This window comes from Drosophila tropicalis, unplaced genomic scaffold, assembly GCF_018151085.1.
Source record: "Drosophila tropicalis isolate 14030-0801.00 unplaced genomic scaffold, ASM1815108v1 contig_158, whole genome shotgun sequence".
Lineage (NCBI taxonomy): Eukaryota > Metazoa > Arthropoda > Insecta > Diptera > Drosophilidae > Drosophila > Drosophila tropicalis.
The window spans coordinates 5,991,337-6,006,273 of NW_027172602.1; positions in this window are offsets into that span (position 1 = coordinate 5,991,337).

Consider the following 14,937-nt stretch of genomic DNA (forward strand, 5'->3'; position numbering starts at 1 on the left):
GACATGGATGAGTGCCATAATACATACTTGTATGTAAGTCACTGACTTCAACAAGGAGGACGACGACTTTAACATCGACTTTGACTTCGATTCGAACGAGGGTGCATAATAATTGCGTCTCAAGACGCAGACGACAACGTCGAAGACGTCGACGACGAACCGTTGACGTCCATAAAGCAAATCAATTCGCTGTAGCTGTAACATTCTCCCATTTTTCCGTTTTTCCACTGTTTTTTTTGGTCTTATTCTTATGTATTTTTTTTTTGTTTGCCGCAGTTTTCGTTTTTCCTGCTTATTTCAGCAAATTGAACGCCTCCAGGGGCGAGAGGTGTGTGTGTGGCGTAGGAAGTGGAGGGTCTGAAGGGGGAGGGGCGGTGGCATATACATGGTTATTGACAGGGCATATAAATAAATTATTAGCAAAATAAATGTTAAGCGCTGTGGGCGTGATAATGGCGCCATCTAGCGGCTGTTAAGATAAGAAGATTACATAAAGTAAACATTCCGTATTTCTCCTCCAATCACTTGAACAAATATCTAAAATAGATTGTCTATATAATCAAGAGCTTGTATCATCTCAATAAAATGACATGCCATGGAGAGATAGTCATGCAAATCTGTGATTCAACCACATACAGTGAAATCTACTATAGGGTGGACAAGTGGCAGGGATAAAGTACATACTCAACTGTACAAGAAGTATAATGAAGTTAAAGCTAGACAGAAATCACCTAGATGATTCTATTATGAGCTCTTGAAGAAGAATAAGCAACACCTTAAAAGTAGTCGTAGTTGATCATTTATGATCTGACTGACATGAGGATTAGAAAAAGCTTCGTATTAGAAAGGGTATTCGAAAAAGATTCGAAACTGACCTAACTTTAACATTCGCAGAGATTGATTCTTTTAGCACAAGGAGTTTTAGATGGTAACATTTGAAGCATCATCATCTTACATCTGACATCACACAAAATGTCAAAGGGCATACAATGGGCAAATTTAAATTGCTTTGGACTGGGCGTGTCATGTGCATGCTGTAAAAAAAAGAAAACTCGAAAAACATAAAACAATTGTGGGAGTAAACTGATGCATTTCACATAAGGGTGTTGTTGTTGATGAAAGGACTGACGTCTATGATGAGGATGAGGATGAGGATGATAATGATAAAGTCGCAAAATTTGCATGCGATGCATAACAATGGCGCCTAGGTGGGGTGGGGTGGGGACTGGGATTGGGTGATGGAAGTCCAGTGAATCCAGTTGGTATAAATGTTAAACGAAGTTTGACTGGCTAACCGACTGTCAGACTGACTGACTGTGCCAAACTGTGTGAGTGAGAGTCAACTATGCAGGCAGGCAAAACTTGATGACGACAAAAAGTTTTTTAACCGAATTAGCATCTTGCCAGACAGTTTCCTACTTCAACTCCTTACTCCTCCTACGTTTCTCCATTTCTTGTAACAAGAGAGAGAGAGAGAGAGAGAGAGAGAGAGAGAGAGAGAGAGAGAGAGAGAGACACATAGATGGAGAGAGATTTCCATATGTATTGTTATCCAGGCTGCCCATTTGTTTGTTGTTTTAATTAGAAAACTTGCCGACAGTCGTCGTCGAATCCTGCCTGCCGGAATTAATGAATTTGTCCTATGCCGATGGCTCTGGCTCTGCCGCCATTCCACCATCTGGATAAAGCCATAAAAATGCGTCCAACCAGCAAATTGGCAATATATATACATAAATACTTGTCTCTTTTTTTTCTTCCTCTTTTTTTTTTGTTTGCTTGTTGTCGGTTTTGCGAGTGGGTACATAATCCATTTTGGCGTATTTCACACCATTTTCTGATGGTAAAATGGAAATGGGAAATGGGATTCACCATGCATTGCCAATGCCAATGGAATTTATGTTGATTTACTTGTCGCGCTATTCACTTTGCCATTTAATTGCAAGATTCAAGTGCTTTTAGTTTGCTTTTCCTTTCATTTTGCCCATAATTAATGAGGCCATCATAAATCTTGGCCAAAATGTTGCCTCTCTCTTCTCTTTCTCTCTCTCTCTGGCATATACGTAAGTACATACATTCTTGTTGGCAACTTTTCCACACTTACTGCAAATGAAAACTGTATAAGAATTGGTACCAAAGTATAATAAAACTAAAATCAGTCAAGTCCATATTGTCAGGACATCCTAAAATATCCTTCTAGAGGTTAAACTGTCTCAAGAAATGCACTGAAAATTGCTTTTTTCTATTAACTACTATATTACAATCGATTTTCAAGTTAACGTTAAAACTTAAGCTTATAATTATTTTAATTATAAGTTTGGGATATAGTTTTATAAACTATCAAGACAACTTTATATTACAAGCCCAACTAAGGCCAAGCGAAAACTACATCCATACACTAACCTGGGATTCGAACACGTACCCGTTGGATGGGCCTCTTGGAGGACTATTAAGGACTCCTTATAATATGTTTATTCTATAGCCAACTCTGTGATTTCATTTCCAGCCCCTTTTGTCATTAGTTTTTAAGAGTATTTAAGTAGTCTATCTTATCTAAAGCATGTTTTATTCTTTGTTTTTTTTTGGTTTTCTGTCCCCTTTGGGGTCATTTCCTTATAATGAGCACTTTCCTTGTGCAATTTTCGGGCATTTCGTTTGTTCCTTTTACTCATTTCTTTTTTCGCGCCAAACACTTTCGCTTTTAATTAACGAGTACGCGCATCCCGCACAGCGAAAATTAATGTTTGCTGTCATGTTTGCCAAAAAAGAAAAAACCGAAAGGAGCAGAAAAGAATGTGGAGTACTTTACACAAATGACAAATGTTGTTCATACACACAGTGCTGAAGAGGGCCCATGGGGTGAGGGATGGGGCCACACAAGTGGCAGTTTATTAAGTTTAACAAAACCTTCCGGTCACCCTTTTAGGACCGGAATGGGATCTTTTGGTTTGGCCTTCGGACTGAAACTGGGGGCTTGGTTGCCACTTTATTAAAATCAAACTTAATGCTCAAGCAAATTAATTTTTCTTGGCCCAAAGTAAACATTTAATCTTTGGCTAAATAGTTGAGGATTGTGGGCTGCTTGAGAGGGATTTTGGGGGGTACAGGAAGAGAAGGGAAGACAGCAGACAGCTGTCAACTGCGAAAAGACAATGAAAGAATCCAAAGAATAGCAAAGACAAAGGCAAAAAGGAGAATAATGAAAAGAAATAAAACGAAATAAATTCCGACTGGACTGTTCCTTTTGTATTTCGTCTAGTAGGTATTATTATTTTAATAAACCAAAAATGTGAGTGTGACATTTCACCTTTTGCGTTCTTTGGGTTTCGTTTTTTTTTTCTTCTCAGTAACTTGACCCAAGGCCCAAGACTTGATGAGGGTCATCATGCCCTTTCTTAAAGCAGTTTCCCATGCCAATGGAAATGCTAAATGAAAAAAAAACAACAACAATAACAGCAAATCACAAAAAGAGAAAAACAGACCAAACAAAACCAAACCAAACCAAACCAAAAAAATGAAGAAAGAAAAAGTAAAACCAAAACCGAATTCGAAGGCAAAAGCATTTCATTAAAAACTTCCAGGCTATTAAGCAAAACTTTGTGCAGCATTTTGCCAAACTGTGTGATAAGTATCTGAACAAAAATGCAAAGCTACCAAAAGGACGCGGACGAGGACGCGAATCCGGACGGATGCGGACAGAAGTGACGACGACGACGCTGACGCTGACGATGACGATGACGATGACGACTTGGAGAACGACAGCTGATGAAAATCGCGCTGGCTTTGCTCCTTCTTCTCTATATAACAAATCACAATTTTCGCCGCAAATTGCTGTCGGGTAGAAAAGAAGTTCAAACATTTGGCCAAGGCAAATGACGACGAGAAACTTGGCAATGGCAAGGGGAAGCGATTCACTCACTGTTGGCAACAACAACAACAACAACAACAACAATTGAATTGCAGTTGCTTGCTTGATGGCTGGCTGACTGGCTGACTGGCCGTGCCTGGCGTGACAAGAGTGCAAGCACTATGACAGCAGGCGGAGCAGAAAATAAAAGAAGAAGGAGCAGACGAAAGGACCGTAAACCGCGTCAAATGCGTGAGTCAAGTAGCAAGTAACACCAACAGCACCAACACCAACACCAACACAAATACCAATACCGAGTATTACAATTGCAGTAATTCCAAGGGAAGTAAACAAATGTTGGACTATATCCACAATTAGACGAATTTGATATACTCTATGAAATAGTTCATTAAACTTAATTTATTTCATGGCTTTTCCTGTTTAGAATAAAGGTAGTCAAATTTGAAGCTTGTAAGTAAAGTCGTGTTAAGTCTTTGGTAAAAACTATTGCCTACTTAGCAGGGCCAAGTATCTCACTATTTGAGATTGAAGTTAGTGTATCTCCCTTGTCTTTTCCTACTTGGAGGAGTAATGAAAGAGTATAGCAATGGCCTTTGCATATCCTTGCGTCAATGAACTCACTTCCTTTGCCTTTTGCCACGTTTTTGTTTGTGTTATTTTCTTCGCTTTCCCTTGTATTTTGCTATTTGTATTTGTTCTATAAATTTTCTGGCAATTTGCAGAAGCAACCAGAAATGGAGAAGCCGCGATGCGATGTGATGCGACGCGACGCGACGCTTGGCTAATGTAGCACATGATTTATAATATTTCAAATGACAGCTAAGGTCCCAAAAGTCAGAAAAGGATTTTTTTTCTCTTTCAGGCAAAAGTTTGTTTGGGGTTTTTGACTTTTTGCCACACACAGAGACTGACTGAGTGTGTGTGTGTTTTTTTTTTGGAAGTAAATATATGCTAAATAGGCCTTTTGACATTCTACCTGGATATGTCTGTCTGTCTGTCTGCCAGTCTGTCTGTTTTTGTCTGCTTGGTTGCCTGCCTGTGGGAGAGGAAGAGACTGGCCAGCTGTGTGGCATATCCAGTTACATTTCATTAAATTTTATTTTTACGTGCCGTCTGTGTTGTCTGCCTCGTGGCATTTACGAGACCATTGTGTGTGTGTGTGAGTGTGTGCGTGTGCGTGAGTGTGTCCTTAAGCGGAAACTTCGACAGGAAACACCTGATTCGTAAAATATTGAAAAAGTTTGTGTTTTTTTTTCCCTGTTTCTTTCTGTGTGTTTCTTCTTCTTATTCTGCTTGGTTCTCCTTTAGCTCTTTCGGGAGGCTGTTTGTTTGTTTGTTGCCCTACTTGATTTGGGTTGAGCTTACTGAAATGGCATACAAGATGAGATTTTATACTAGCAGCAAATGTTACCCTAACTTAACCAGAACTTCGTTTTAGTTTTCCCTTTGAAAAGAATCCTTTTTTTCTTTAGATTTCCTATTCCAAGATTTTAAGACTTAGTTTCATTAGCAACATCTTCTTCTTTACAACTTTCTCCAAACAAAAGATAATGGATTAAAGGAATAAAATGTCAGAGGTCCTTTTATAATGTGTCCTAGAAGAACATTTAGTGACATTACAGATAAAGAATCTTCTTTTGCTTTTGAGCTACTCTCTCCTATCTTTGCAGGGTATTCCCCTTGAACTGCTTAGTTGGAACCTTTTTTTCGACTTCTTTTTTTTTTTGTTTTTGTTTTGTTTGGTGGTTTTTCAACTTTTTGGTTGGTTGTTTTTCTAAATATTTACATTTTGAATGCGTGTTATTTTATTTTGCATGCCCTAACCGAAACCAAAAGTTATTTCTGCTGTTGTTGTTGTTGTTACTGATACTCCTGAGCCGATATGAAATGATTGCTAAATAAATGCAAATTGAATTTCTTATGCATAATTTGTTTTAAGAAGTTACGAAGGCAACTTTGATGTATTTTGATGTTTTTGTGTTTGGAATTTTAATGTGAGCAAAAAACAAAAAAAAACGACAAAAAATGTTATTCGAAAAGTAGTGTGTGCTGCGGGCGGGGCGGGGGTGGTGTTGGAGTTGTTAGAGTATCGAGTGTCTCTAAAACGAATATTAGGTAATGTCCAGTTAGACTTGACTTGACTCCATGTCCTTGCATTCGTATGTATTTCCACACGTTTCTCATATTTATTTTGATTAATGTCCACTTATCCACTTGCCACCAGCAATTTCAATCGTCCACTAACTTTTATTTTTTTCTCTTGCCAATTCTTTGCTGGTGTTTTTTGTTGTTGTTTTGTTGTGCACGTGCTTGAAGCGCAAAAAAAGAGAGAGAGAGAGAAAGAAAAAAATTGTCTATGGCCCAGTTGGCAGAGACAAGAATTGATGTGCCACACACTTTTCACGACCTTTGCACCTGGCCCAAGGCAGCGACGGCTCGTGGAACATCTCCATCTCCTTCACCTCTCCATCTCTCAGCCATTTCAGTTTCAGTTCTGTGGGGTATAGAGAATGAGGGGCATTCGGACCTCTGGGCATCAGTTGCATTCAAAGTGAGACAGATAGATAGATAGAGAGAGAGCAAGAGAGTGGGAGAGAGTTGGATATAGATCTCTGTGAACGTGTACGTGTTCGCACTTGCTGTGCACGTGACTACTAAAGTGAAATTTATTGAATATTTGCCATTGGCCATTGCCCATTTGATTTCTTATTAACATTGAGCCCATTTTCTGACTGCTGCATGCTACAATACACACACACACACACACACACAGATTCCCACACATGCATACAGAGTTCACATTTACTTTAATCGCAGCACCGAGTATGCTAATTTAAAGCTGCCGCCATTTGGTTTTTCTTTCTTTCCCCCACAACTAAGCGTTGCCGTTGCAACTGTTACTTACATAAGTAGTTAGAGAGCGGGTAAGTGTGTGGGAGGAGAAGACGGGGGGAATGAGAATTATGCCTCGTATCTGTAGAGGCGCGATAGGGCATTTGCACAACATTCTTGCGACTTTGGAATGCACTTAAAGTGCCACGATGGACTTGAAATAGTTAGGAACACTAAAAGCTAGTATTAACCATTACCATTGCCATTTCTTTTTGTGGAATTATGTGTGTATTTTCATCGAAAGTCTTGAATTTTGTTAAAATTTTTAGATGTTGACTCTTTGTTCAAAAAAGTGAAGAAAAACGTCTAGCTTATTAGAGATGAAGTCATTCTTAGCCAATTATTGGCATGTTGTTTGGCCAAAAAAAGTCATAGCTGACATTTGGTCAATAAACCGTAAACTATCTACTTATTAACTTAAGCACAGATCACTTAATTGAAGCAGAAGTTAAATCTCTTTGTTTCATAGAAATAAAACTTTTGATATCGTGTTCAGTTGATAATATTTGAGTAATAATTAAAGTGTTAACTACTTGGAAACTTTCGAAAAAAAAATTCAAATTTTAATATAGCTATTTTATTAAGTTTTTGTACATAACTAACTATGTTGAGATATAACCACATGACAACGGACACAAAAAGTGTATGCAGCTAATATGCCTCATGACATTTTATGTCTGGCATGGCATAAAAAAACACTACGAGTGCCAAAGTACTCCTCATGTTGTTGCTACAACTGCAACAAGGACATACATGCATACATGCATACGTGGTCATGTGTGTGTGTGTGTGTGAGTGTGTGTTTTTATGTGGCCAACAAAAATATTTTTACTCGCAGACGATGAGGATAAGGATGACACTTCCTGGTTATCCCTGAAACTGGGTTAATGTTCTGGCCACCATCAACAACCAGCCAGTCAGAGAGTCAGGGAGCCAACAAGCGGCAGATAGAATGTATTTAGTAGGAGAATAGAAGCAACGATGCTGACATTAGTGAGCCGCAAAAAGAGAGAGAGAGACAGTCTCTAAATCTCCAATCTTCAATCTCAGCTTTAGCTCATCTACGATCTGTAGTGCTTGAGCACATTTGATGTGTTAATCATGCGTGAAATTAATTCGTTCCACAATGTCTCATTAGTCTGCATTAACTGAAGCGGCCAAACGGTCAAAAAAGGGGGCGCAGTGGACATCATGACCACCATGGGTCTTTGGCTCCATATATTATTAACTTAATCCCCGAGCCAAGTTACATTGGGTCTCATTGGTGCGCTCAAGTGCTTAAAATTAAATAATTAATTAAACTTCAGCCTTCAGGAGATGGTAAGGGCGGAGAAGGAGAAGGAGACGAAGTATAGAGATGGCGACAGGCAGGAGATGCTAGAAGGACTCTATGTATATATGCATGTGTGTGTGTGTGTGTGCGAAATGTGACTGTGTGTGTGAGTGTTGTAACTGTATCTACTGGCTGTTGGTTGTTGCCAGTATCACAATGCCAGTCACATCTGCGCTTAGCAGCTCATGAATATCGTATTAACTTTTACTTTTCGTGTTCGTCCTGTGTGTGTGTGTGTGAGACTATGATACGTGTTTGGTTTTGGTTTTTGGTGTTGGTTTTTGGTTGAAGAGAAGCCCTTGCTGGGGCAAGGCAGGAAATCGTGGCCACAGCATTAGTGGCGACTGCTCAATCAAAGTCAACTCTTCATCAGTTGCGTGCATCATTACGGTAGGAAACAGAGGCAGACAGAGAGACCTCAAATACGCTGCTGAGAGTGTAGTTAATGAATGCTTAACTGTTTTAACTAGATACCAAATAATCTTGTGTGTTGAAGGACTAAGACATATGACAAAATATCTTCTTTCATTGACTTTGAGCAATTTATATTTAGGAATTCAGATAAGGATACAAATGCAAGCGAAATCAATTTGAACCTTTCATCTTAAGTTTCTTCTTTTAATGCCTTGAGGGGAACACAATCAGTAATCAGTAAGCAATAAGCAGTAATCATTTTCAATGACTACTCAATGGCTCTGCATTGGCCATTAAAGCCAGCATTTAGCAATTGTCTACTCCTTTCGGGTTCTCGCTGTCCGATAAACTCTTCGCTAAACAAACTGAAACTGCAAATGCTGCAGCAGGAGCAGCAATAGGAAAATGTTTAAGTCCTTGCCTCCTTGCCCCGTCGACCAATTCAAGTTCATTATTTGCTCTACGTGACCTGCAGGCTGCATTTCTCTCTCTCTGTCTCTTGCTCAAACTTTACTTATACAGTGAGAAAATTAGAGAGAGAGACAGAGAGAGAGAACGGAAGCAAAGAAAAGTTCATAATTGGTATGTTGTATTTCTATAGACCATAACTATATATATATATATGTATATGTATATAACTGAAGTCTCGGATAGCAACTTTACCATGAAGCACATAAATCATTTTGAGCCTTTTGTATTCACCACTTTGGACAATGGGCAAACAAAATACCCGCAAGACACCTGAGCAAAAGTCTATAAAACTTGGCTCGATGCTTTTCTTCCCCCTCACGCTCTTTTTCACTCTGTTTTTCTCTTTGTGTTAAGCGATTGCTTAAGAACAAGTGTATCTATGTATGTATGAGTGTTGAGGATAATCATTTAGGCTGAGAAAAGGCAAACCATTAAATGATAATTTTAATTCAGATTTTACTTAGATTTGAAGAGTAAGCTCTAACTAAAGTAGTTCTTTGACTTACTTAAGAAAATATGGAATGTAAATGTTTGATCTGTCAATGGACTTCTCGGTTTGCTTATGATTATAATCCAATTCATTGACATAGAAGAGAAGGATAAAGGCGCCAATGTGTTACCCAAACAGGACAATTAGTCTACCCTTAAGACTACCCTTGAGTATATAATCTTAATCTGTCTATATAGTGTATAGAATGAAGGCCATGAGATGGTTGTGGGGGAGGGGGCCGAAAAATTAAGTCATAAAACTGTCATTAGTTTTCATATTCAATTTTGTTGCCATATTGATTGACAAATTGACCAATCTTGATAATTTGACCACCCGCACAGCCCCCCCCCACACACACACACACACGTTCATTGAGTGTATAATTTACTAAAATCATATGCCGGTTCCAATATATGTACATGATAATGATTTTCAATCAACAAATTAACCCCGAGAGTTGGCCGCATTATTTGTACAGATTGTTTGGCCTCCAGCAGTGGCAATGGCAATGGCAATGCCGGCCGCAGCGACAACGTCAATGGCGATATTCATTATGTCAAATGGTGGTGGTGTCCTACTATGGTAGTGACTGTACTTGCTTAATTAATAGATTAAAACTGATTTAAGTTGGCCGCAATATGAAGGCTTCCTAAACGAGATTCAACGTAATTGTATTTAATTGAAACATAAATAATCAAATCCTATGAAATAGTCACGCACACACACACACACACACAAAAACACACACACACATGCACACAAAGGAGTTGAAGAAAGAGAATGTGAATATAATTACTACAAAACTAGCAAACTCAACAATATTGCCTGCATTTTCAAGAGTTAATGTCAGTCATTTGGTTCAATCAGCATTGTATTAACAATTGCTTTTAGTTTTCAAAGTAATTTTACTATTCTACTACAAGTGGACAATATGCAAAATCAAAGATATATATATTCTGCTAATTACCATTCGATAGTTAAATATTTCATACGCTGTCACCGATGCATTAAAATGTTGTCCGTTTCACATTCATGCCAAGTTGATTGCATTATTAAATGTGCTTTTAATGGTCTCAACTATAAATATATCGATCAATTATACCTGTAAGTGTGTGTAAATATATATACATATATAGCTTACATTAACTTAAACATTGTAGTAATTATCCAATGTTGTGTTTGGTTCTTGTCAATTGTCAAATTGGACAATTGGATAGTTTATCCTTATTCCTTACTCTCTCGATCCGCTCTGATCTCTATCCACTTGGAGAAAACATTATTAAGTGTGTAACTTATAAGAAAGAATTAAATAAGTTTAGTCGGGCAAAAAATCAGCCTCAAAATTGGTCACTTATATAGCATAGTATGGGTTAAGCAAAAGGATAATGAAAAGTCAAAGTTCAAGTGAAATTATGTTTGGATTAGGAATATTAATTTCGATTTGCTTCATCTTGCGTGGTCAGACGGCACAGTTTTGTCTGTCGATTGTAATGGTAATTTGGAAAAGTAATTTCATTTTCGTTTTGCTGAATTATTGACCTATCTAAATGTACAATCGAAAACAAAATGCAACTAATCTTAATTCATTTAGAGCAATCAGCTTTAGGAGAATTATCAAAAACAATTACCAATCATGATATATAAAACTCTGCATGCAAGAGCACATACATACATACATATAATAGCCTTTGGCCAGCTTACACATACATATGTATATACTTATGAAATAGACATACTTACATATACACAATGACACTGACGCCGATAAATATGCAACATAAAATAGCCAAAAACTCGAACGCAATTCCAAAATGTTTCCCTGCCTGTGTGTGTGTGTGTGTGTGTGTGTGACGCAATTTTGCATTTCTAATGCGACAAGCGTGCAAAAAAAAAAAAACAACAACAAGAATACAAAAAATACATATAACATAAATAATATCCAACATCACAGCAGAGGAGAGCAGAAAAACATACAAATATCTATAGATATTTATGTATGTACATATATATTTGTACATTGTGCATACACACTATGTATGTGTATGTAGAATATATATATATGTGTATGTAGAATATTCTCTTTTATTTTTTCTCTCCTATTTTTGATATATTCATGAAGATAAACAACGCGCACCCAAGTTATGGTATTGGGCGGATGATGGGAGTGGAAAAGAAAAGAGGATGGGGAGGAGGAGGAGGAGGGGGAAGCCATGGCCCGCAGCACAAATCAATTGGATTAGAAAATTGTCAACGAGGATGAGCATAGAGATAGGAGAATGAGGATTGGGAATGAATATAAGCAAGAGGATGAGCATGTTGTTAGTTAGAAGTGTGCGACCACTGAGCAGGAGCCATCATTTTAGGGAGGGGGGGGGGGGTAAAGCGGGGTGGTTATCGTCGGTATGATGGAGTGGTGTGGCAAAAAGGAGCAGGACAAACGACAACGACAACGACAACGTTGAAAATGCTGCAGCTTACATTGATAAATTATGGATAAAAGCGACAAGCCACAATAACAAATCGAATAAATATTTATGAAACTAATGAAATGACATCATTTTTACTCATTCTGCTTTTGGTTTAACATATACACTTGCACACACACACACACACACATACTGAAAAATGTAAATGTGGATCTGTATATCTACATCTATGGCACACCTTCTAAGATACTGAAACTGGCTAGATAATCATCATGATGACAACAATGATAATGATGATGACGATGACGACTAGAAAAACCTTTTAAAATGTTAATGACTAATGAGAGACCCGCCAAATGTCTTGAGTGGTTGGCTGCTTAGCCTGCTTTCTTCAGGCCAAGGCAACAGCCAGCAAAGAGCCAGCAACATAATAATGGCTTCTGTAGCCAAAATTTTATTGCTCTTGTTTCTCGTCGTTGATGTCGTTAAAAACATGACAAGGCACAAAAGTTTCTGTGATAATTCAAATATGGAAAAGGCTAATAAACATGCAAAAAAAGAAAAAAACAACAACAAACAAAAAGAAAAGACAAAGAAAAAACAAGGCTGTTTTTTTCATTTCTTTGATATGCTAAGTCATATACCCTGTTTGTATATAAAAGAACTATATACCCTTCAAATAGAAGATCCATTAAAATCCTCGAAACCTCGAAAAGAGAGAGAGAGACAGAGAAACGAGAGACAGAGAGAGAGAGACTAAGAGAGAAAGAGAGAGAGACAAAGAGCAGTGAGTCTTGTTGTTAAAGCATTGTCGATCGGTCATCTTTGGCACAACTCCATATACATATTATTAATCGGAATCTATCTTCACAATATATTTGATAATAGATATATATATATATATATATATATATATGAAGATAGAGAGTTTGGCTAAAGTTTTCTCAAAGGTCAGGAACATTTTAAGAAATAATGTATATGAAAGAGTTTAACATTTAAATTTCGACTTTCTATTGATATATTTTTATTGTACAAGTTTCCTAGCATTATTTTATATCTGATTGTGAAACAAACGAACTTATATCGATGATTCTTAAATACCCGTTTCTAAATTTACCTCAAGGGTATGAAAATTGCTGACAAATACAAAAACACAGAAAAAAAAACCATACCTAAATGGGAGCCGAAGGGGTTGTAAATGAATGGAAATGGCAAATTAAGTCTGGTATTATATTATTTACTTAACATAATTGAAATACTTTTGCATTGATCTATATACGTAAATATTGTCTATGTATAGGTGTGTGTGTCTCTGTGTGTGTGTGTGTGTATTGCATTTATTATGGGTCTCTGTTTTTTGATCTCAATAATTAAATGCCTTTCGATTTTCTAATTGCAATTTATTGGAATTTTTGTCTTGGTGGCGGCAGCCACTTGAAACATTTTAATTAATTAATTAATTTAGCTGCCCTTTAATGTTACCAAAGCACGCAAGAAAGCAAAAAAACAACACACAAGTAGTAACAACAACAACAACAGCAGCAGCTGAAGAAGAACAAGTTATCACAATGCAATCAAAGCAAATGAATTAAAACCAATCGATGGATAGAAAAGAACGAACAGAAACAAAACAATGAAGTCAGAGTAAAAGTCATTTGGCCGAATTGCTTATACTCTTTATCCCATCGATGAAGTTAGCCACTAAGACTCTTGTCTTGTTTAATTTCTATTACAAAAGCAGTCATAAGCAAAGGAAGAACAGATAGTCCTTGTTGTGTGATTCAAATTGCTGATCATGAGGCTATATATGTACATATACTTTACAGGCTCAAAATTGCCTCCATCTGACCCTTCACCCAACAAATACTGAAAACTTTATCTAACCAGTAGTCGTGAAATTGAAGTCGTTGCCTTAATTTAGTTAATACTTAATATTTAGTTGCCATTTTTAAGTGAAAACAAAGGAGAACATAACTTGGACATCGCTTAGCCGATGTCACTGTCTGACCACAGAGACAAAAAAGAAAGTAGAAACTTAAAAAAGAGATAAAGAGAGAGAGAGAGAGAATGAAGTCAGGAGGGGTAAACAAAAGTACAGAGGGTAGAGGGCCAAAGTCAATGAGCCATGACGAGCAAATCGATTGTTCAACTGCAAAACCGCAAACGAGTTTAAGACGATAGACCAAAAACCCTAAGCAGCTAATGTGGTTGACTTTATGGAGACTTAATACCCCCTTCCCCTCAACACGCCGCAAAAAATGAAAGGAGAAGAAAGAGGGCCAAGCAGGGAAACACAGGGTGTTGTGTGCAAATCAATTTCATAAAACGCTTGACAGTTTGAGGTGGCTCAGCTTAGATGGCACGGAGTAGGACGACAACAATGTCAGCATAGCCATCGTGCATCAAGTCAGACCAAGCCCAGTCAGCCATCCATCAAAAGCATTCGGCGCCTGGAGCGTTAATCGTTGTCAAAACCTGATAAAGACTGATTGAGTGCTTAATGGCATGGCTGGGCAGACTATATCGAGAGATGCCACCGACAACAACACACAGAGTGAGAGAGAGTGAGAGCGAGAGAGAGTATGAGAAAATGTAGAAATCGAACAAGGACGGCGTTGTATGATAATCAAGTTGAAGTCCTTCGAAAAATAGAAAAAGCAAATCATTTGCCGCCCGTAACCGTAACTGAAATTACGCGACCTGCATGGTATACCGAGAAGTAGGAGGAGGAGGAGATGCTGAAGATGGAAAAGAGGGATGAGAAGTGAATATGTAGGCTATATGGGTGTCAAGCATAAAGTTAGCCTAGTTCCTTTTGAGACTCTTGATGAAGATTGAGCAGCTTTAACAAGATTCTTATGATTTACTTTATGCCGCAAAAGGGAAAAGTTTTTTCTTACATTTTCCTGCTGTTATTTCTTACTCAATCTTGCGAATTTCAACGAATCAGTTTCTCCGCCAATCATATTTATGATCTAAACTAATCAGATATTAAACAAATAAAAACGAAAATGCATAAAAACTAAACAAATAGATTTCAAGGCAT